Below are 21342 nucleotides of genomic sequence, written 5' to 3'. Positions count from 1 at the left end.
GAAGATGGAGAGAAAAAGGAACTTTGTTTTGAGGAGGATATATCCTTTGCTGTAGAGGTACAAGGCTACATTATAGGATAAAGTACTGGCTCGGTTACCAGGATCAAGTAGTTGGACTATGGAAGAGGGAGAGAAAAGAGAACTTTGTTTTGAGGAGGAAATATCCTTTGATGTAGAGGTACAAGGGTACATTATAGGATAAAGTACTGGCTCAGTTACAAGGATCAAGTAATTGGACTATGAAAAAGGTAGAGAAAAAGGAACTTTGTTTCGAGAAGGAAATATTCTTTGATGTAGAGGTACAAGGCTATATTATATAATAAAGTACTGGCTCAGTTGCAAAGATCAAGTAGTTGGACTATGGAAGAGGGAGAGAAAAGGGAACTTTGTTTTGAGGATGGAATATCTTTTGATGTAGAGGTACAAGGCTACATTATAGGATAAAGTACTGGCTCAGTTACAAGGATCAAGTAGTTGGACTATGGAAGAGGGAGAGAAAAAGAACTTTGTTTAGAGGAGGAAATATCCTTTGATGTAGAGGTACAAGGCTACATTATAGGATAAAGTACTGGCTCATTTGGAAGGATCAAGTAGTTGGACTATGAAAGACGGAAAGAAAAAGGTACTTTGTTTTGAGGAGGATATATCCTTTGATGTAGAGGTACAAGGCTACATTATAGGATAAAGTACTGGGTCAGTTACAAGGATCAAGTATTTGGACTATGGAAGTGGGGAGAAAAAGGAACTTTGTTTTGAGGAGGAAATATCCTTTGATGTAGAGGTACAAGACTACATTATAGGATAAAGTACTGTCTCAGTTTGACAGATAAAGTAGTTGGACTATGAAAGATGGGGTGAAAAAGAAACTTTGTTTTAAAGAGGAAATATCCTTCGATGTAGAGGTACAAGGCTATATTATATAATAAAGTACTGGCTCAGTTGCAAGGATCAAATAGTTGGACTATGGAAGAGGGAGAGAAAAAGAACTTTGTTTTGAGAGGAAATATCCTTTGATGTAGAGGTACAATGCTACATTTTAGGATAAAGTACTAGCTCAGTTGCAAGGATCAAGTAGTTGGACACTGGAAGAGGGAGAGAAAAAGGAACTTGGTTTTGAGAAGGAAATATCCTTTGATGTAGAGGTAAAAGGCTACATTATAGGATAAAGTACTGGCTCAGTTGCAAGTATCAAGTAGTTGGACTCTGGAAGATGGAGAGAAAAAAGAACTTTGTTTTGAGGTGGAAATATCCTTTGATGTAGAGGAACAAGGCTATATTTTTTGGATAAAGTACTGGCTCAGTTGCAAGGATCAAGTAGTTGGACTATGGAAGAGGGAGAGAAAAAGAAAGTTTGTTTTGAGGAGTAAATATCCTTTCATGTAGAGGTACAAGGCTAAATTATAGAATAAAGTACTGGCTCAGCTGAGAGGATCAAGTAGTTGGACTATGGAAGAGGGAGAGAAAAAGGAACTTTGTTTTGAGATGGAAATATCCTTTGATGTAGAGGTAGAAGGCTACATTTTAGGATAAAGTACTGGCTCGGTTACCAGGATCAAGTAGTTGGACTATGGAAGAGGGAGAGAAAAGAAAACTTTGTTTTGAGGAGGAAATATCCTTTGATGTAGAGGTACAAGGCTACATTATAGGATAAAGTACTGGCTCAGTTACAAGGATCAAGTAATTGGACTATGAAAAAGGTAGAGAAAAAGGAACTTTGTTTCGAGAAGGAAATATTCTTTGATATAGAGGTACAAGGCTATATTATATAATAAAGTACTGGCTCAGTTGCAAAGATCAAGTAGTTGGACTATGGAAGAGGGAGAGAAAAACTAACTATGTTTTGAGAAGGAAATATCCTTTGAGGTAGAGGTACAAGGCTACATTATAGGATAAAGTACTGGCTCAGTTGCAAGGATCAAGTAGTTGGACACTGGAAGAAGGAGAGAAAAAGGAACTTTGTTTTGAGGAGGAAATATCCTTTGATGTAGAGGTACAAGGCTACATTATAGGAAAAAGTACTGGCTCAGTTGCAAGGATCAAGTAGTTGGACTATGGAAGAGGGAGAGAAAAAGAAACTTTGTTTTCAGGAGTAAATATCCTTCGATGTAGAGGTACAAGGCTACATTTTAGGATAAAGTACTGGCTCAGTTGCAAGGATCAAGAAGTTGGACTATGGAAGACGGAGAGAAAAAGGAACTTTGTTTTGAGAAGGAAATATCCTTCGATGTAGAGGTACAAGGCTACATTTTAGGATAAAGTACTGGCTCAGTTGCAAGGATCAAGTAGTTGGAGTATGGAAGAGGGAGAGAAAAAGGAACTTTGTTTTGAGGAGGAAATATCCTTTGATGTAGAGGTACAAGCCTACATTATAGGATAAAGTACTCTGTCGGTTTGAAGGATCAAGTAGTTGGACTATGGAAGATGGAGAGAAAAAGGAACTTTGTTTTGAGGAAGAAATATCCTTTGATGTAGAGGTACAAGACTACATTATAGGATAAAGTACTGGCTCAGTTTGACAGATAAAGTAGTTGGACTATGGAAGATGGGGTGAAAAAGAAACTTTGTTTTAAAGAGGAAATATCCTTTGATATAGAGGTAAAAGCCTACATTATAAGATAAAGTACTGTATCAGTTGGAAGGATCAAGTAGTTGGACTATGGAAGATGGAGAGAAAAAGGAACTTTGTTTTGAGGAGGAAATATCCTTTGATGTAGAGGTAAAGGCTACATTATAGGATAAAGTACTGGTTCAGTTACCAGGATCAAGTAGTTGGACTATGGAAGAGGGAGAGAAAGGGGAACTTTGTTTTGAGGAGGAAATATCCTTTGATGTAGAGGTACAAAGCTACATTTTAGGATAAAGTACTGGCTCAGTTACAAGGATCAAGTAGTTGGACTATGAAAAAGGTAGAGAAAAAGGAACTTTGTTTTGAGAAGGAAATATCTTTTGATGTACAGGTACAAGGCTATATTATATAATAAGTACTGGCTCAGTTGCAAGGATCAAGTAGTTGGACTATGGAAGAGGGAGAGACAAAGAACTTTGTTTTGAGAAGGAAATATCCTTTGATGTAGAGGTACAATGCTACATTTTAGGATAAAGTACTGGCTCAGTTGCAAGGATAAAGTAGTTGGACACTGGAAGAGGGAGAGAAAAAGGAACTTTGTTTTGAGGAGGAGATATCCTTCGATGTAGAAGTACAAGGCTACATTATATGATAAAGTACTGGCTCAGTTGCAAGGATCAAGTAGTTGGACTCTGGAAGATGGAGAGAAGAAAGAACTTTGTTTTGAGGAAGAAATATCCTTTGATGTAGAGGAACAAGGCTAAATTATAGAATAAAGTACTGGCTCAGTTGCAAGGATCAAGTAGTTGGACTAAGGAAGAGGGATAGAAAAAGAAAATTTGTTTTGAGGAGTAAATATCCTTTGATGTAGAGGTACAAGGCTAAATTATAGAATAAAGTACTGGCTCAGCTGAGAGGATCAAGTAATTGGACTATGGAAGAGGGAGAGAAAAACGAACTTTGTCTTGAGATGGAACTATACTTTGATGTAGAGGTAGAAGGCTACATTTTAGGATAAAGTACTGGCTCAGTTGCAAGGATCAAGTAGTTGGACTCTGGAAGAGGGGGAGAAAAAAGAACTTTGTTTTAAGGAGGAAATATCCTTTGATTTAGAGGTACAAGGCTACATTATAGGATAAAGTACTGGCTCAGTTACAAGGATGAAGTAGTTGGATTCTGGAAGATGGAGAGAGAAAAAAAGAACTTTGCTTTGAAGAGGAAATATCCTTTGATGTAGAGGTACAAGGCTACATTATAGAATAAAGTACTGGCTCAGTTGCAAGGATCAAGTAGTTGGACTATAGAAGATGGGGAGAAAAGGGAACTTTGTTTCGAGGAGGAAATATCCTTTGATATAGGGTACAGGGCTACATTATAGGATAAAGTACTGGCTCATTTGCAAGGATCAAGTAGTTGGACTACGGAAGATGGAGAGAAAAAGGAACTTTGTTTTGAGGAGTAAATATCCTTTGATGTAGAGGTACAAGGCTACATTATAGGATAAAGTACTGGCTCAGTTGCAAGGATCAAGTAGTTGGACTCTGGAAGAGGGAGAGAAAAAGGAACTTTGTTTTGAGGAGGATATATCCTTTGATGTAGAGGTACAAGGCTACATTATAGGATAAAATACTGGCTCAGTTGCAAGGATCAAGTAGTTGGAGTATATAAGAGGGAGAGAAAAAGGAACTTTGTTTTGAGGAGGAAATATCCTTTGATGTAGAGGTAAAAGCCTACATTATAAGATAAAGTACTGTATTATTTAGAAGGATCAAGTAGTTGGACTATGGAAGATGGAGAGAAAAAGGAACTTTGTTTTGAGGAGGATATATCCTTTGATGTAGAGGTACAAGGCTACATTATAGGAAAAAGTACTGGCTCGGTTACCAGGATCAAGTATTTGGACTATGGAAGAGGGAGAGAAAAGAGAACTTTGTTTTGAGGAGGAAATATCCTTTGATGTAGAGGTACAAGGCTACATTATAGGATAAAGTACTGGCTCGGTTACCAGGATCAAGTATTTGGACTATGGAAGAGGGAGAGAAAAGAGAACTTTGTTTTGAGGAGGAAATATCCTTTGATGTAGAGGTACAAGGCTGCATTATAGGATAAAGTACTGGCTCAGTTACAAGGATCAAGTAATTGGACTATGAAAAAGGTAGAGAAAAAGGAACTTTGTTTCGAGAAGGAAATATTCTTTGATGTAGAGGTACAAGGCTATATTATATAATAAAGTACTGGCTCAGTTGCAAAGATCAAGTAGTTGGACTATGGAAGAGGGAGAGAAAAACTAACTATGTTTTGAGTAGGAAATATCCTTTGATGTAGAGGTACAAGGCTACATTTTAGGATAAAGTACTGGCTCAGTTGCAAGGATCAAGTAGTTGGACAATGGAAGAAGGAGAGAAAAAGGAACTTTGTTTTGAGGAGGAAATATCCTTTGATGTAGAGGTACAAGGCTACATTATAGGAAAAAGTACTGGCTCAGTTGCAAGGATCAAGTAGTTGGACTATGGAAGAGGGAGAGAAAAAAAGAACTTTGTTTTGAGGAGTAAATATCCTTTGATGTAGAGGTACAAAGCTACATTATAGAATAAAGTACTGGCTCAGTTGCAAGGATCAGGTAGTTGGAGTATGGAAGGAGGAGAGAAAAAGGAACTTTGTTTCGAGGAGGAAATTTCCTTTCATGTAGATGTACAAGGCTACATTATAGGATAAAGTACTGGCTCAGTTTCAAGGATCAAGTAGTTGGACTATGGAAGAGGGAGGGAAAAAGGAACTTTGTTTTGAGGAGGAAATATCCTTTGATAAAGAGGTACAAGGGTACATTATAGGATAAAGTACTTGCTCAGTTGCAAGGATCAAGTAGTTGGACTCTGGAAGAGGGATAAGAAAGGAACTTTGTTTTGAGAGGAAATATCCTTTGATGTAGAGGTACAAGGCTACATTATAGGATAAAGTACTTGCTCAGTTACAAAGATCAAGTAGTTGGACTATGGAAGAGGGAGAGAAAAAGGAACTTTGTTTTGAGGGGGAAATATCCTTTGATGTAGGGTACAAGGCTACATTATAGGATAAAGTACTGGCTCGGTTGCAAGGATCAAGTAGTTGGACTCTGGAAGAGGGAGAGAAAAAGGAACTTTGTTTGGAGGAGGAAATATCCTTTGCTGTAGAGGAAAAAGGCGATATTATAGGATAAAGTACTGGATCAGTTACAAGGATCAAGTAGTTGGACTCTGGAAGAGGGAGAGAAAAGGGAACTTTGTTTTCAGGAGGAAATATCCTTTGATGTAGAGGTACAAGGCTACATTATAGAATAAAGTACTGGCTCCGTTGCAAGGATCAAGTAGTTGGACTATGGAAGAGGGAGAGAAAAAGGAACTTTGTTTTGAGGAGGATATATCCTTTGGTGTAGAGGTACAAGGCTACATTATAGGATAAAGTACTGGGTCAGTTTCAAGGATCAAGTAGTTGGACTCTTGAAGATGGAGAGAAAAAGGAACTTTGTTTTGAGGATGGAATATCTTTTGATGTAGAGGTACAAGGCTACATTATAGGATAAAGTACTGGCTCAGTTACAAGGATCAAATAGTTGGAGTATGGAAGAGGGAGAGAAAAGGGAACTTTGTTTTGAGGAGGAAATATCCTTTGATGTAGAGGTACAAGCCTACATTATAGGATAAAGTACTGGGTCAGTTACAAGGATCAAGTAGTTGGACTCTTGAAGATGGAGAGAAAAAGGAACTTTGTTTTGAGGATGGAATATCTTTTGATGTAGAGGTACAAGGCTACATTATAGGATAAAGTACTAGCTCAGTTACAAAGATCAAGTAGTTGGAGTATGGAAGAGGGAGAGAAAAAGGAACTTTGTTTTGAGGAGGAAATATCCTTTGATGTAGAGGTACAAGCCTACATTATAGGATAAAGTACTGGCTCAGTTACAAGGATCAAGTAGTTCGAGTATGGAAGAGGGAGAGAAAAAGGAACTTTGTTTTGAGAAGGAAATATCCTTTGGTGTAGAGGTACAAGGCTACATTATAGGATAAAGTACTGGGTCAGTTACAAGGATCAAGTAGTTGGACTCTTGAAGATGGAGAGAAAAAGGAACTTTGTTTTGAGGATGGAATATCTTTTGATGTAGAGGTAAAAGGCTACATTATATGATAAAGTACTGGCTCAGTTACAAGGATCAAGTAGTTGGAGTATGGAAGAGGGAGAGAAAAAGGAACTTTGTTTTGAGGAGAAAATATCCTTTGGTGTAGAGGTACAAGGCTACATTATAGGATAAAGTACTGGGTCAGTTACAAGGATCAAGTAGTTGGACTCTTGAAGATGGAGAGAAAAAGGAACTTTGTTTTGAGGATGGAATATCTTTTGATGTAGAGGTAAAAGGCTACATTATAGGATAAAGTACTGGCTCAGTTACAAGGATCAAGTAGTTGGAGTATGGAAGAGGGAGAGAAAAAGGAACTTTGTTTTGAGGAGGAAATGTCCTTTGATGTAGAGGTACAAGCCTACATTATAGGATAAAGTACTGGGTCAGTTACAAGGATCAAGTAGTTGGACTCTGGAAGATGGAGAGAAAAAGGAACTTTGTTTTGAGGATGGAATATCTTTTGATGTATAGGTACAAGGCTACATTATAGGATAAAGTACTGGCTCAGTTACAAGGATCAAGTAGTTGTAGTATGGAAGAGGGAGAGAAAAAGGAACTTTGTTTTGAGGAGGAAATATCCTTTGATGTAGAGGTACAAGGCTACATTATAGGATAAAGTACTGGCTCAGTTACAAGGATCAAGTAGTTGGAGTATGGAAGAGGGAGAGAAAAGGGAACTTTGTTTTGAGGAGGAAATATCCTTTGATGTAGATGTACAAGGCTACATTATAGGATAAAGTACTGGCTCAGTTACAAGGATCAAGTAGTTGGACTATGGAAGAGGGAGAGAAAAAGGAACTTTGTTTTGAGGAGGAATTATCCTTTGGTGTAGAGGTACAAGGGTACATTATAGGATAAAGTACTGGCTCAGCTACAAGGATCAAGTAGTTGGACTCTAGAAGATGGAGAGAAAAGGGAACTTTGTTTTGAGGATGGAATATCTTTTGATGTAGAGGTACAAGGCTACATTATAGGATAAAGTACTGGCTCAGTTACAAGGATCAAGAAGTTGCACTATGGAAGAGGGAGAGAAAAAGGAACTTTGTTTTGAGGAGGAAATATCCTTTGATGTAGAGGTACAAGGCTACATTATAGGATAAAGTACTGGCTCATTTGGAAGGATCAAGTAGTTGGACTATGGAAGACGGAGAGAAAAAGGTACTTTGTTTTGAGTGGGAAATATCCATTGATGTAGAGGTACAAGGCTACATTATAGGATAAAGTACTGGCTCAGTTACAAGGATCAAGTATTTGGACTATGGAAGGGGGGAGAAAAAGGGAACTTTGTTTTGAGGAGGAAATATCCTTTGATGTAGAGGTACAAGACTACATTATAGGATAAAGTACTGTCTCAGTTTGACAGATAAAGTAGTTGGACTATGGAAGATGGGGTGAAAAAGAAACTTTGTTTTAAAGAGGACATATCCTTTGATGTAGAGGTACAAGGCTATATTATATAATAAAGTACTGGCTCAGTTGAGAGGATCAAGTAGTTGGACTATGGAAGAGGGAGAGAAAAAGAACTTTGTTTTGAGAGGAAATATCCTTTGATGTAGAGGTACAAGGCTACATTATAGGATAAAATACTGGCTCAGTTGCAAGGATCAAGTAGTTGAAGTATAGAAGAGGGAGAGAAAAAGGAACTTTGTTTTGAGGAGGAAATATCCTTTGATGTAGAGGTAAAAGCCTACATTATAAGATAAAGTACTGTATTATTTAGAAGGATCAAGTAGTTGGACTATGGAAGATGGAGAGAAAAAGGAACTTTGTTTTGAGGAGGATATATCCTTTGCTGTAGAGGTACAAGGCTACATTATAGGATAAAGTACTGGCTCGGTTACCAGGATCAAGTAGTTGGACTATGGAAGAGGGAGAGAAAAGAGAACTTTGTTTTGAGGAGGAAATATCCTTTGATGTAGAGGTACAAGGGTACATTATAGGATAAAGTACTGGCTCAGTTACAAGGATCAAGTAATTGGACTATGAAAAAGGTAGAGAAAAAGGAACTTTGTTTCGAGAAGGAAATATTCTTTGATGTAGAGGTACAAGGCTATATTATATAATAAAGTACTGGCTCAGTTGCAAAGATCAAGTAGTTGGACTATGGAAGAGGGAGAGAAAAGGGAACTTTGTTTTGAGGATGGAATATCTTTTGATGTAGAGGTACAAGGCTACATTATAGGATAAAGTACTGGCTCAGTTACAAGGATCAAGTAGTTGGACTATGGAAGAGGGAGAGAAAAAGAACTTTGTTTAGAGGAGGAAATATCCTTTGATGTAGAGGTACAAGGCTACATTATAGGATAAAGTACTGGCTCATTTGGAAGGATCAAGTAGTTGGACTATGAAAGACGGAAAGAAAAAGGTACTTTGTTTTGAGGAGGATATATCCTTTGATGTAGAGGTACAAGGCTACATTATAGGATAAAGTACTGGGTCAGTTACAAGGATCAAGTATTTGGACTATGGAAGTGGGGAGAAAAAGGAACTTTGTTTTGAGGAGGAAATATCCTTTGATGTAGAGGTACAAGACTACATTATAGGATAAAGTACTGTCTCAGTTTGACAGATAAAGTAGTTGGACTATGAAAGATGGGGTGAAAAAGAAACTTTGTTTTAAAGAGGAAATATCCTTCGATGTAGAGGTACAAGGCTATATTATATAATAAAGTACTGGCTCAGTTGCAAGGATCAAATAGTTGGACTATGGAAGAGGGAGAGAAAAAGAACTTTGTTTTGAGAGGAAATATCCTTTGATGTAGAGGTACAATGCTACATTTTAGGATAAAGTACTAGCTCAGTTGCAAGGATCAAGTAGTTGGACACTGGAAGAGGGAGAGAAAAAGGAACTTGGTTTTGAGAAGGAAATATCCTTTGATGTAGAGGTAAAAGGCTACATTATAGGATAAAGTACTGGCTCAGTTGCAAGTATCAAGTAGTTGGACTCTGGAAGATGGAGAGAAAAAAGAACTTTGTTTTGAGGTGGAAATATCCTTTGATGTAGAGGAACAAGGCTATATTTTTTGGATAAAGTACTGGCTCAGTTAAGGATCAAGTAGTTGGACTATGGAAGAGGGAGAGAAAAAGAAAGTTTGTTTTGAGGAGTAAATATCCTTTCATGTAGAGGTACAAGGCTAAATTATAGAATAAAGTACTGGCTCAGCTGAGAGGATCAAGTAGTTGGACTATGGAAGAGGGAGAGAAAAAGGAACTTTGTTTTGAGATGGAAATATCCTTTGATGTAGAGGTAGAAGGCTACATTTTAGGATAAAGTACTGGCTCGGTTACCAGGATCAAGTAGTTGGACTATGGAAGAGGGAGAGAAAAGAAAACTTTGTTTTGAGGAGGAAATATCCTTTGATGTAGAGGTACAAGGCTACATTATAGGATAAAGTACTGGCTCAGTTACAAGGATCAAGTAATTGGACTATGAAAAAGGTAGAGAAAAAGGAACTTTGTTTCGAGAAGGAAATATTCTTTGATATAGAGGTACAAGGCTATATTATATAATAAAGTACTGGCTCAGTTGCAAAGATCAAGTAGTTGGACTATGGAAGAGGGAGAGAAAAACTAACTATGTTTTGAGAAGGAAATATCCTTTGAGGTAGAGGTACAAGGCTACATTATAGGATAAAGTACTGGCTCAGTTGCAAGGATCAAGTAGTTGGACACTGGAAGAAGGAGAGAAAAAGGAACTTTGTTTTGAGGAGGAAATATCCTTTGATGTAGAGGTACAAGGCTACATTATAGGAAAAAGTACTGGCTCAGTTGCAAGGATCAAGTAGTTGGACTATGGAAGAGGGAGAGAAAAAGAAACTTTGTTTTCAGGAGTAAATATCCTTCGATGTAGAGGTACAAGGCTACATTTTAGGATAAAGTACTGGCTCAGTTGCAAGGATCAAGAAGTTGGACTATGGAAGACGGAGAGAAAAAGGAACTTTGTTTTGAGAAGGAAATATCCTTCGATGTAGAGGTACAAGGCTACATTTTAGGATAAAGTACTGGCTCAGTTGCAAGGATCAAGTAGTTGGAGTATGGAAGAGGGAGAGAAAAAGGAACTTTGTTTTGAGGAGGAAATATCCTTTGATGTAGAGGTACAAGCCTACATTATAGGATAAAGTACTCTGTCGGTTTGAAGGATCAAGTAGTTGGACTATGGAAGATGGAGAGAAAAAGGAACTTTGTTTTGAGGAAGAAATATCCTTTGATGTAGAGGTACAAGACTACATTATAGGATAAAGTACTGGCTCAGTTTGACAGATAAAGTAGTTGGACTATGGAAGATGGGGTGAAAAAGAAACTTTGTTTTAAAGAGGAAATATCCTTTGATATAGAGGTAAAAGCCTACATTATAAGATAAAGTACTGTATCAGTTGGAAGGATCAAGTAGTTGGACTATGGAAGATGGAGAGAAAAAGGAACTTTGTTTTGAGGAGGAAATATCCTTTGATGTAGAGGTAAAGGCTACATTATAGGATAAAGTACTGGTTCAGTTACCAGGATCAAGTAGTTGGACTATGGAAGAGGGAGAGAAAGGGGAACTTTGTTTTGAGGAGGAAATATCCTTTGATGTAGAGGTACAAAGCTACATTTTAGGATAAAGTACTGGCTCAGTTACAAGGATCAAGTAGTTGGACTATGAAAAAGGTAGAGAAAAAGGAACTTTGTTTTGAGAAGGAAATATCTTTTGATGTACAGGTACAAGGCTATATTATATAATAAGTACTGGCTCAGTTGCAAGGATCAAGTAGTTGGACTATGGAAGAGGGAGAGACAAAGAACTTTGTTTTGAGAAGGAAATATCCTTTGATGTAGAGGTACAATGCTACATTTTAGGATAAAGTACTGGCTCAGTTGCAAGGATAAAGTAGTTGGACACTGGAAGAGGGAGAGAAAAAGGAACTTTGTTTTGAGGAGGAGATATCCTTCGATGTAGAAGTACAAGGCTACATTATATGATAAAGTACTGGCTCAGTTGCAAGGATCAAGTAGTTGGACTCTGGAAGATGGAGAGAAGAAAGAACTTTGTTTTGAGGAAGAAATATCCTTTGATGTAGAGGAACAAGGCTAAATTATAGAATAAAGTACTGGCTCAGTTGCAAGGATCAAGTAGTTGGACTAAGGAAGAGGGATAGAAAAAGAAAATTTGTTTTGAGGAGTAAATATCCTTTGATGTAGAGGTACAAGGCTAAATTATAGAATAAAGTACTGGCTCAGCTGAGAGGATCAAGTAATTGGACTATGGAAGAGGGAGAGAAAAACGAACTTTGTCTTGAGATGGAACTATACTTTGATGTAGAGGTAGAAGGCTACATTTTAGGATAAAGTACTGGCTCAGTTGCAAGGATCAAGTAGTTGGACTCTGGAAGAGGGGGAGAAAAAAGAACTTTGTTTTAAGGAGGAAATATCCTTTGATTTAGAGGTACAAGGCTACATTATAGGATAAAGTACTGGCTCAGTTACAAGGATGAAGTAGTTGGATTCTGGAAGATGGAGAGAGAAAAAAAGAACTTTGCTTTGAAGAGGAAATATCCTTTGATGTAGAGGTACAAGGCTACATTATAGAATAAAGTACTGGCTCAGTTGCAAGGATCAAGTAGTTGGACTATAGAAGATGGGGAGAAAAGGGAACTTTGTTTCGAGGAGGAAATATCCTTTGATATAGGGTACAGGGCTACATTATAGGATAAAGTACTGGCTCATTTGCAAGGATCAAGTAGTTGGACTACGGAAGATGGAGAGAAAAAGGAACTTTGTTTTGAGGAGTAAATATCCTTTGATGTAGAGGTACAAGGCTACATTATAGGATAAAGTACTGGCTCAGTTGCAAGGATCAAGTAGTTGGACTCTGGAAGAGGGAGAGAAAAAGGAACTTTGTTTTGAGGAGGATATATCCTTTGATGTAGAGGTACAAGGCTACATTATAGGATAAAATACTGGCTCAGTTGCAAGGATCAAGTAGTTGGAGTATATAAGAGGGAGAGAAAAAGGAACTTTGTTTTGAGGAGGAAATATCCTTTGATGTAGAGGTAAAAGCCTACATTATAAGATAAAGTACTGTATTATTTAGAAGGATCAAGTAGTTGGACTATGGAAGATGGAGAGAAAAAGGAACTTTGTTTTGAGGAGGATATATCCTTTGATGTAGAGGTACAAGGCTACATTATAGGAAAAAGTACTGGCTCGGTTACCAGGATCAAGTATTTGGACTATGGAAGAGGGAGAGAAAAGAGAACTTTGTTTTGAGGAGGAAATATCCTTTGATGTAGAGGTACAAGGCTACATTATAGGATAAAGTACTGGCTCGGTTACCAGGATCAAGTATTTGGACTATGGAAGAGGGAGAGAAAAGAGAACTTTGTTTTGAGGAGGAAATATCCTTTGATGTAGAGGTACAAGGCTGCATTATAGGATAAAGTACTGGCTCAGTTACAAGGATCAAGTAATTGGACTATGAAAAAGGTAGAGAAAAAGGAACTTTGTTTCGAGAAGGAAATATTCTTTGATGTAGAGGTACAAGGCTATATTATATAATAAAGTACTGGCTCAGTTGCAAAGATCAAGTAGTTGGACTATGGAAGAGGGAGAGAAAAACTAACTATGTTTTGAGTAGGAAATATCCTTTGATGTAGAGGTACAAGGCTACATTTTAGGATAAAGTACTGGCTCAGTTGCAAGGATCAAGTAGTTGGACAATGGAAGAAGGAGAGAAAAAGGAACTTTGTTTTGAGGAGGAAATATCCTTTGATGTAGAGGTACAAGGCTACATTATAGGAAAAAGTACTGGCTCAGTTGCAAGGATCAAGTAGTTGGACTATGGAAGAGGGAGAGAAAAAAAGAACTTTGTTTTGAGGAGTAAATATCCTTTGATGTAGAGGTACAAAGCTACATTATAGAATAAAGTACTGGCTCAGTTGCAAGGATCAGGTAGTTGGAGTATGGAAGGAGGAGAGAAAAAGGAACTTTGTTTCGAGGAGGAAATTTCCTTTCATGTAGATGTACAAGGCTACATTATAGGATAAAGTACTGGCTCAGTTTCAAGGATCAAGTAGTTGGACTATGGAAGAGGGAGGGAAAAAGGAACTTTGTTTTGAGGAGGAAATATCCTTTGATAAAGAGGTACAAGGGTACATTATAGGATAAAGTACTTGCTCAGTTGCAAGGATCAAGTAGTTGGACTCTGGAAGAGGGATAAGAAAGGAACTTTGTTTTGAGAGGAAATATCCTTTGATGTAGAGGTACAAGGCTACATTATAGGATAAAGTACTTGCTCAGTTACAAAGATCAAGTAGTTGGACTATGGAAGAGGGAGAGAAAAAGGAACTTTGTTTTGAGGGGGAAATATCCTTTGATGTAGGGTACAAGGCTACATTATAGGATAAAGTACTGGCTCGGTTGCAAGGATCAAGTAGTTGGACTCTGGAAGAGGGAGAGAAAAAGGAACTTTGTTTGGAGGAGGAAATATCCTTTGCTGTAGAGGAAAAAGGCGATATTATAGGATAAAGTACTGGATCAGTTACAAGGATCAAGTAGTTGGACTCTGGAAGAGGGAGAGAAAAGGGAACTTTGTTTTCAGGAGGAAATATCCTTTGATGTAGAGGTACAAGGCTACATTATAGAATAAAGTACTGGCTCCGTTGCAAGGATCAAGTAGTTGGACTATGGAAGAGGGAGAGAAAAAGGAACTTTGTTTTGAGGAGGATATATCCTTTGGTGTAGAGGTACAAGGCTACATTATAGGATAAAGTACTGGGTCAGTTTCAAGGATCAAGTAGTTGGACTCTTGAAGATGGAGAGAAAAAGGAACTTTGTTTTGAGGATGGAATATCTTTTGATGTAGAGGTACAAGGCTACATTATAGGATAAAGTACTGGCTCAGTTACAAGGATCAAATAGTTGGAGTATGGAAGAGGGAGAGAAAAGGGAACTTTGTTTTGAGGAGGAAATATCCTTTGATGTAGAGGTACAAGCCTACATTATAGGATAAAGTACTGGGTCAGTTACAAGGATCAAGTAGTTGGACTCTTGAAGATGGAGAGAAAAAGGAACTTTGTTTTGAGGATGGAATATCTTTTGATGTAGAGGTACAAGGCTACATTATAGGATAAAGTACTAGCTCAGTTACAAAGATCAAGTAGTTGGAGTATGGAAGAGGGAGAGAAAAAGGAACTTTGTTTTGAGGAGGAAATATCCTTTGATGTAGAGGTACAAGCCTACATTATAGGATAAAGTACTGGCTCAGTTACAAGGATCAAGTAGTTCGAGTATGGAAGAGGGAGAGAAAAAGGAACTTTGTTTTGAGAAGGAAATATCCTTTGGTGTAGAGGTACAAGGCTACATTATAGGATAAAGTACTGGGTCAGTTACAAGGATCAAGTAGTTGGACTCTTGAAGATGGAGAGAAAAAGGAACTTTGTTTTGAGGATGGAATATCTTTTGATGTAGAGGTAAAAGGCTACATTATATGATAAAGTACTGGCTCAGTTACAAGGATCAAGTAGTTGGAGTATGGAAGAGGGAGAGAAAAAGGAACTTTGTTTTGAGGAGAAAATATCCTTTGGTGTAGAGGTACAAGGCTACATTATAGGATAAAGTACTGGGTCAGTTACAAGGATCAAGTAGTTGGACTCTTGAAGATGGAGAGAAAAAGGAACTTTGTTTTGAGGATGGAATATCTTTTGATGTAGAGGTAAAAGGCTACATTATAGGATAAAGTACTGGCTCAGTTACAAGGATCAAGTAGTTGGAGTATGGAAGAGGGAGAGAAAAAGGAACTTTGTTTTGAGGAGGAAATGTCCTTTGATGTAGAGGTACAAGCCTACATTATAGGATAAAGTACTGGGTCAGTTACAAGGATCAAGTAGTTGGACTCTGGAAGATGGAGAGAAAAAGGAACTTTGTTTTGAGGATGGAATATCTTTTGATGTATAGGTACAAGGCTACATTATAGGATAAAGTACTGGCTCAGTTACAAGGATCAAGTAGTTGTAGTATGGAAGAGGGAGAGAAAAAGGAACTTTGTTTTGAGGAGGAAATATCCTTTGATGTAGAGGTACAAGGCTACATTATAGGATAAAGTACTGGCTCAGTTACAAGGATCAAGTAGTTGGAGTATGGAAGAGGGAGAGAAAAGGGAACTTTGTTTTGAGGAGGAAATATCCTTTGATGTAGATGTACAAGGCTACATTATAGGATAAAGTACTGGCTCAGTTACAAGGATCAAGTAGTTGGACTATGGAAGAGGGAGAGAAAAAGGAACTTTGTTTTGAGGAGGAATTATCCTTTGGTGTAGAGGTACAAGGGTACATTATAGGATAAAGTACTGGCTCAGCTACAAGGATCAAGTAGTTGGACTCTAGAAGATGGAGAGAAAAGGGAACTTTGTTTTGAGGATGGAATATCTTTTGATGTAGAGGTACAAGGCTACATTATAGGATAAAGTACTGGCTCAGTTACAAGGATCAAGAAGTTGCACTATGGAAGAGGGAGAGAAAAAGGAACTTTGTTTTGAGGAGGAAATATCCTTTGATGTAGAGGTACAAGGCTACATTATAGGATAAAGTACTGGCTCATTTGGAAGGATCAAGTAGTTGGACTATGGAAGACGGAGAGAAAAAGGTACTTTGTTTTGAGTGGGAAATATCCATTGATGTAGAGGTACAAGGCTACATTATAGGATAAAGTACTGGCTCAGTTACAAGGATCAAGTATTTGGACTATGGAAGGGGGGAGAAAAGGAACTTTGTTTTGAGGAGGAAATATCCTTTGATGTAGAGGTACAAGACTACATTATAGGATAAAGTACTGTCTCAGTTTGACAGATAAAGTAGTTGGACTATGGAAGATGGGGTGAAAAAGAAACTTTGTTTTAAAGAGGACATATCCTTTGATGTAGAGGTACAAGGCTATATTATATAATAAAGTACTGGCTCAGTTGAGAGGATCAAGTAGTTGGACTATGGAAGAGGGAGAGAAAAAGAACTTTGTTTTGAGAGGAAATATCCTTTGATGTAGAGGTACAAGGCTACATTATAGGATAAAGTACTGGCTCAGTTGCAAGGATCAAGTAGTTGGACACTGGAAGAGGGAGAGAAAAAGGAACTTTGTTTTGAGGAGGAAATATCCTTTGATGTAGAGGTACAAGGCTACATTATAGGATAAAGTACTGGCTCAGTTGCAAGGATCAAGTAGTTGGACTCTGGAAGATGGAGAGAAAAAGGAACTTTGTTTTGAGGAGGATATATCCTTTGATGTAGAGGTACAAGGCTACATTATAGGATAAAGTACTGGCTCAGTTGCAAGGATCAAGTAGTTGGACTATGGAAGAGGGAGAGAAAAAGAACTTTGTTTTGAGGAGGAAATATCCTTTGATGTAGAGGTACAAGGCTACATTATAGATAAAGTACTGGCTCAGTTAGAAGGATCAAGTAGTTGGACTATGGAAGAGGGAGAGAAAAAGGAACTTTGTTTTGAGATGGAAATATCCTTTGATGTAGAGGTACAAGGCTTACATTATTAGGATAAAGTACTGGCTCAGTTGCAAGGATCAAGTAGTTGGACTATGGAAGAGGGAGAGAAAAAGGAACTTTGTTTTGAGGAGGAAATATCCTTTGATGTAGAGGTACAAGGCTACATTATAGGATAAAGTACTGGCTCAGTTACAAGGATCAAGTAGTTGGACTATGGAAGAGGGAGAGAAAAAGAACTTTGTTTGAGGAGGAAATATCCTTTGATGTAGAGGTACAAGGCTACATTATAGGATAAAGTACTGGCTCAGTTGCAAGGATCAAGTAGTTGGACTATGAAGATGGGGAGAAAAAGGGAACTTTGTTTTGAGGAGGAAATATCCTTTGATGTAGAGGTACAAGGCTGTATTATAGGATAAAGTACTGGCTCAGTTTGCAATGATCAAGTAGTTGGACTATGGAAGATGGAGAGAAAAAGGAACTTTGTTTTGAGGAGGAAATATCCTTTGATGTAGAGGTACAAGGCTACATTATAGGATAAAGTACTGGCTCAGTTGCAAAGATCAAGTAGTTGGACTCTGGAAGAGGGAGAGAAAAAGGAACTTTGTTTTGAGAGGAAATATCCTTTGATGTAGAGGTACAAGGCTACATTATAGGATAAAATACTGGCTCAGTTGCAAGGATCAAGTAGTTGGACTATGGAAGAGGGAGAGAAAAAGAACTTTGTTTTGAGGAGGAAATATCCTTTGATGTAGAGGTACAAAAGGCTACATAATAGGATAAAGTACTGAGCTCAGTTGCAAGGATCAAGTAGTTGGACTCTGGAAGAGGGAGAGAAAAAGGAACTTTGTTTTGAGGAGGAAATATCGTTTGATGTAGAGGTACAAGGCTACATTATAGGATAAAGTACTGGCTCAGTTACAAGGATCAAGTAGTTGGACTATGGAAGAGGGAGAAAAAAGGTACTTTATTATGAGGAGGAAATATCTTTTGATGTTGAGTTACAAGGCTACATTAGAGGATAAAGTACTGGCTCAGTTACAAGGATCAAGTAGTTGGAGTATGGAAGAGGGAGAGAAAAGGGAACTTTGTTTTCAGGAGGAAATATCCTTTGATGTAGAGGTACTAGGCTACATTATAGGATAAAGTACTGGCTCAGTTACAAGGATCAAGTAGTTGGACTCTGGAAGAGGGAGAGAAAAAGGAACTTTGTTTTGAGGAGGAAATATCCTTTGATGTAGAGGTACATGGCTACATTATAGGATAAAGTACTGCTCAGTTGCAAGGAATCAAGTAGTTGGACTATGGAAGTGGGAGAGAAAACGGAACTTTGTTTTGAGGAGGAAATATCCATTGATGTAGAGGTACAAGGCTACATTATAGGATAAAGTACTGGCTCAGTTACAAGGATCAAGTACTTGGACTATGGAAGATGGACAAAAAAAGGAACATTGTTTTGAGGAGGAAATATCCTTTGATGTAGAAGTACAAGGCTACATTATAGGATAAAGTACTGGCTCAGTTACAAGGATCAAGTAGTTGGACTATGGAAGAGGGAGAGAAAAAGGAACTTTGTTTTCAGGAGGAAATATCCTTTGATATAGAGGTAAAGGCTACATTATAGGATGAAGTACTGTCTCAGTTGCAAGGATAAAATAGTTGGACTATCGAAGAGGGAGAGAAAAAGGAACTTTGTTTTGAGGAGGAAATATCCTTTAATATAGAGTTACAAGGCTACATTATAAGATAAAGTACTGGCTCAGTTACAAGGATCAAATAGTTGGACTATGGAAGATGGAGAAAAGGGGGAACTTTGTTTTGAGGAGGAAACATCGTTTGATGTAGGGGAACAAGGTTAAATTATAGGATAAAGTACTGGCTCAGTTGCAAGGATCAAATAGTTGGACTCTGGAAGAGTGGAAGAAAAAGGAACTTTGTTTTAAGAGGAAATATCCTTTGATGTAGAGGTAAAAGGCTACATTATAGGATAAAATACTGGCTCAGTTGGAAGGATCAGGTAGTTGGACTCTGAAAGATGGAGAGAAAAAGGAACTTTGTTTTGAGGAGGAAATATCCTTTGATGTAGAGGTACAAGGCTACATTATAGGATAAAGTATTGGCTCAGTTGGAAGGATCATGTAGTTGGACTCTGAAAGATGGAGAGAAAAAGGAACTTTGTTTTGAGGAGGAAATATCCTTTGATGTAGTGGTACAAGGCTACATTTTAGGATAAGGTACTGGTTCAGTTGCAAGGATCAAGTAGTTGGACTCTGGACGATGGAGAGAAAAAGGAACTTCGTTTTGAGGAGGAAATATCCTTTGATGTAGAGGTACAAGGCAACATTTTAGGATAAAGTACTGGCTCAGTTGCAAGGATCGAGTAATTGGACTCTGGAAGTTGGCGAGAAAAAGGAACTTTGTTTTCGGGAGGAAATAATTTTTGATGTACATGTACAAGGCTACAATATAGGATAAAGTACTGGCTCAGTTGGAAGGATCAAGTAGTTGGACTATGGAAGAGGGAGAGAAAAAGGAACTTTGTTTTCAAGAGGACATAATCTTTGATGTAGAGGTACAAGGCTACATTATAGGATAAAGTACTGGCTCAGTTGGAAGGATCAAGTAGTTGGACTATGGAAGTTGGAGAGAAAAAGGAACTTTGTTTTGAGGAGGAAATATCCTTTGATGTACATGTACAAGGCTACATTATAAGATAAAGTACTGGCTCAGTTGCAAGGATTGTGTAGTTGGACTCTGGAAGTTGGAGAGAAAAAGGAACTTTGTTTTGAGGAGGAAATATCCTTTGATGTACATGTACAAGGCTACATTATAGAATAAAGTACTGGCTCTGTTGGAAGGATCAAGTAGTTGGATTATGGAAGATGGACAGAAAAAGGAACTTTGTTTTGATTGGGAAATATCCATTGATGTAGAGGTACAAGCCTACATTATAGGGTAAAGTACTGTCTCAGTTGGAAGGATCAAGTAGTTGGACTATGAAAGAAGGACAGAAAAAGGAACTTTGTTTTGAGGTGGAAATATCCTTTGATGTACATGTACAAGGCTACATTATAGGATAAAGTACTGGCTCTGTTGGAAGGATCAAGTAGTTGGACTATGGAAGAAGGACAGAAAAAGGAACTTTGTTTTGAGGAGGAAATATCTTTTGATATACATGTACAAGGCTACATTATAGGATAAAGTACTGGCTCTGTTGGAAGGATCAAGTAGTTGGACTATGGAAGATGGACAGAAAATGGAACTTTGTTTTTTGAGTGGGAAATATCCTTTGATGTAGAGGTACAAGCCTACATTATAGGGAAAAGTACTGTCTCAGTTGGAAGGATCAAGTAGTTGGACTATGGAAGAGGGAGAGAAAAAGGAACTTTGTTTTCAGGAGGAAATATCCTTTGATATAGAGGTACAAGGCTACATTAAAGGATAAAGTACTGGCTCAGTTGCAAGGATCAAGTCGTTGGACTCTGGAAGACGGAGAGAAAAAGGAACTTTGTTTTGAGGAGGAAATATCCTTTGATGTAGAGGTACAAGGCTACATTATAGGATAAAGTACTGGCTCAATTGCAAGGATCAAGTAGTTGGACTATGGAAGATGGGGAGAAAAAGGTACTTTGTTTTGAAGAGGAAATATCCTTTGATGTAGATGTACAAGACTACATTATAAGATAAAGTACTGGCTCAGTTGGATAGATGAAGTAGTTGGACTAGGGATGATGGAGAAAAAAAGGAACTTTGTTTTGAGGAGGAAATATCCTTTGATGTAGAAGTACAAGACTATATTGTAAGATAAAATACTGGCTCAGTTGCAAGGATCAAGTAGTTGGACTCTGGAAGAGGGAGAGAAAAAGGAACTTTGTTTTGAGGAGGAAATATCCTTTGATGTAGAGGTACAAGGCTACATTATAGGATAAAGTACTGGCTCAATTGCAAGGATCAAGTAGTTGGACTATGGAAGAGGGGGGGGGAAAAGGTACTTTGTTTTTGAAGAGGAAATATCCTTTGATGTAGATGTACAAGACTACATTATAAGATAAAACTCTGGCTCAGGTGGATAGATGAAGTAGTTGGACTAGGGATGATGGAGAAAAAAGGAACTTTGTTTTAAAGAGGGAATATCCTTTGATGTAGAAGTACAAGAC

This window comes from Palaemon carinicauda, chromosome 31 (assembly GCF_036898095.1).
Source record: "Palaemon carinicauda isolate YSFRI2023 chromosome 31, ASM3689809v2, whole genome shotgun sequence".
NCBI lineage: Eukaryota > Metazoa > Arthropoda > Malacostraca > Decapoda > Palaemonidae > Palaemon > Palaemon carinicauda.
The sequence above is the reverse complement of the archived record's forward strand: the minus strand, read 5'-3'. Positions refer to the sequence as shown.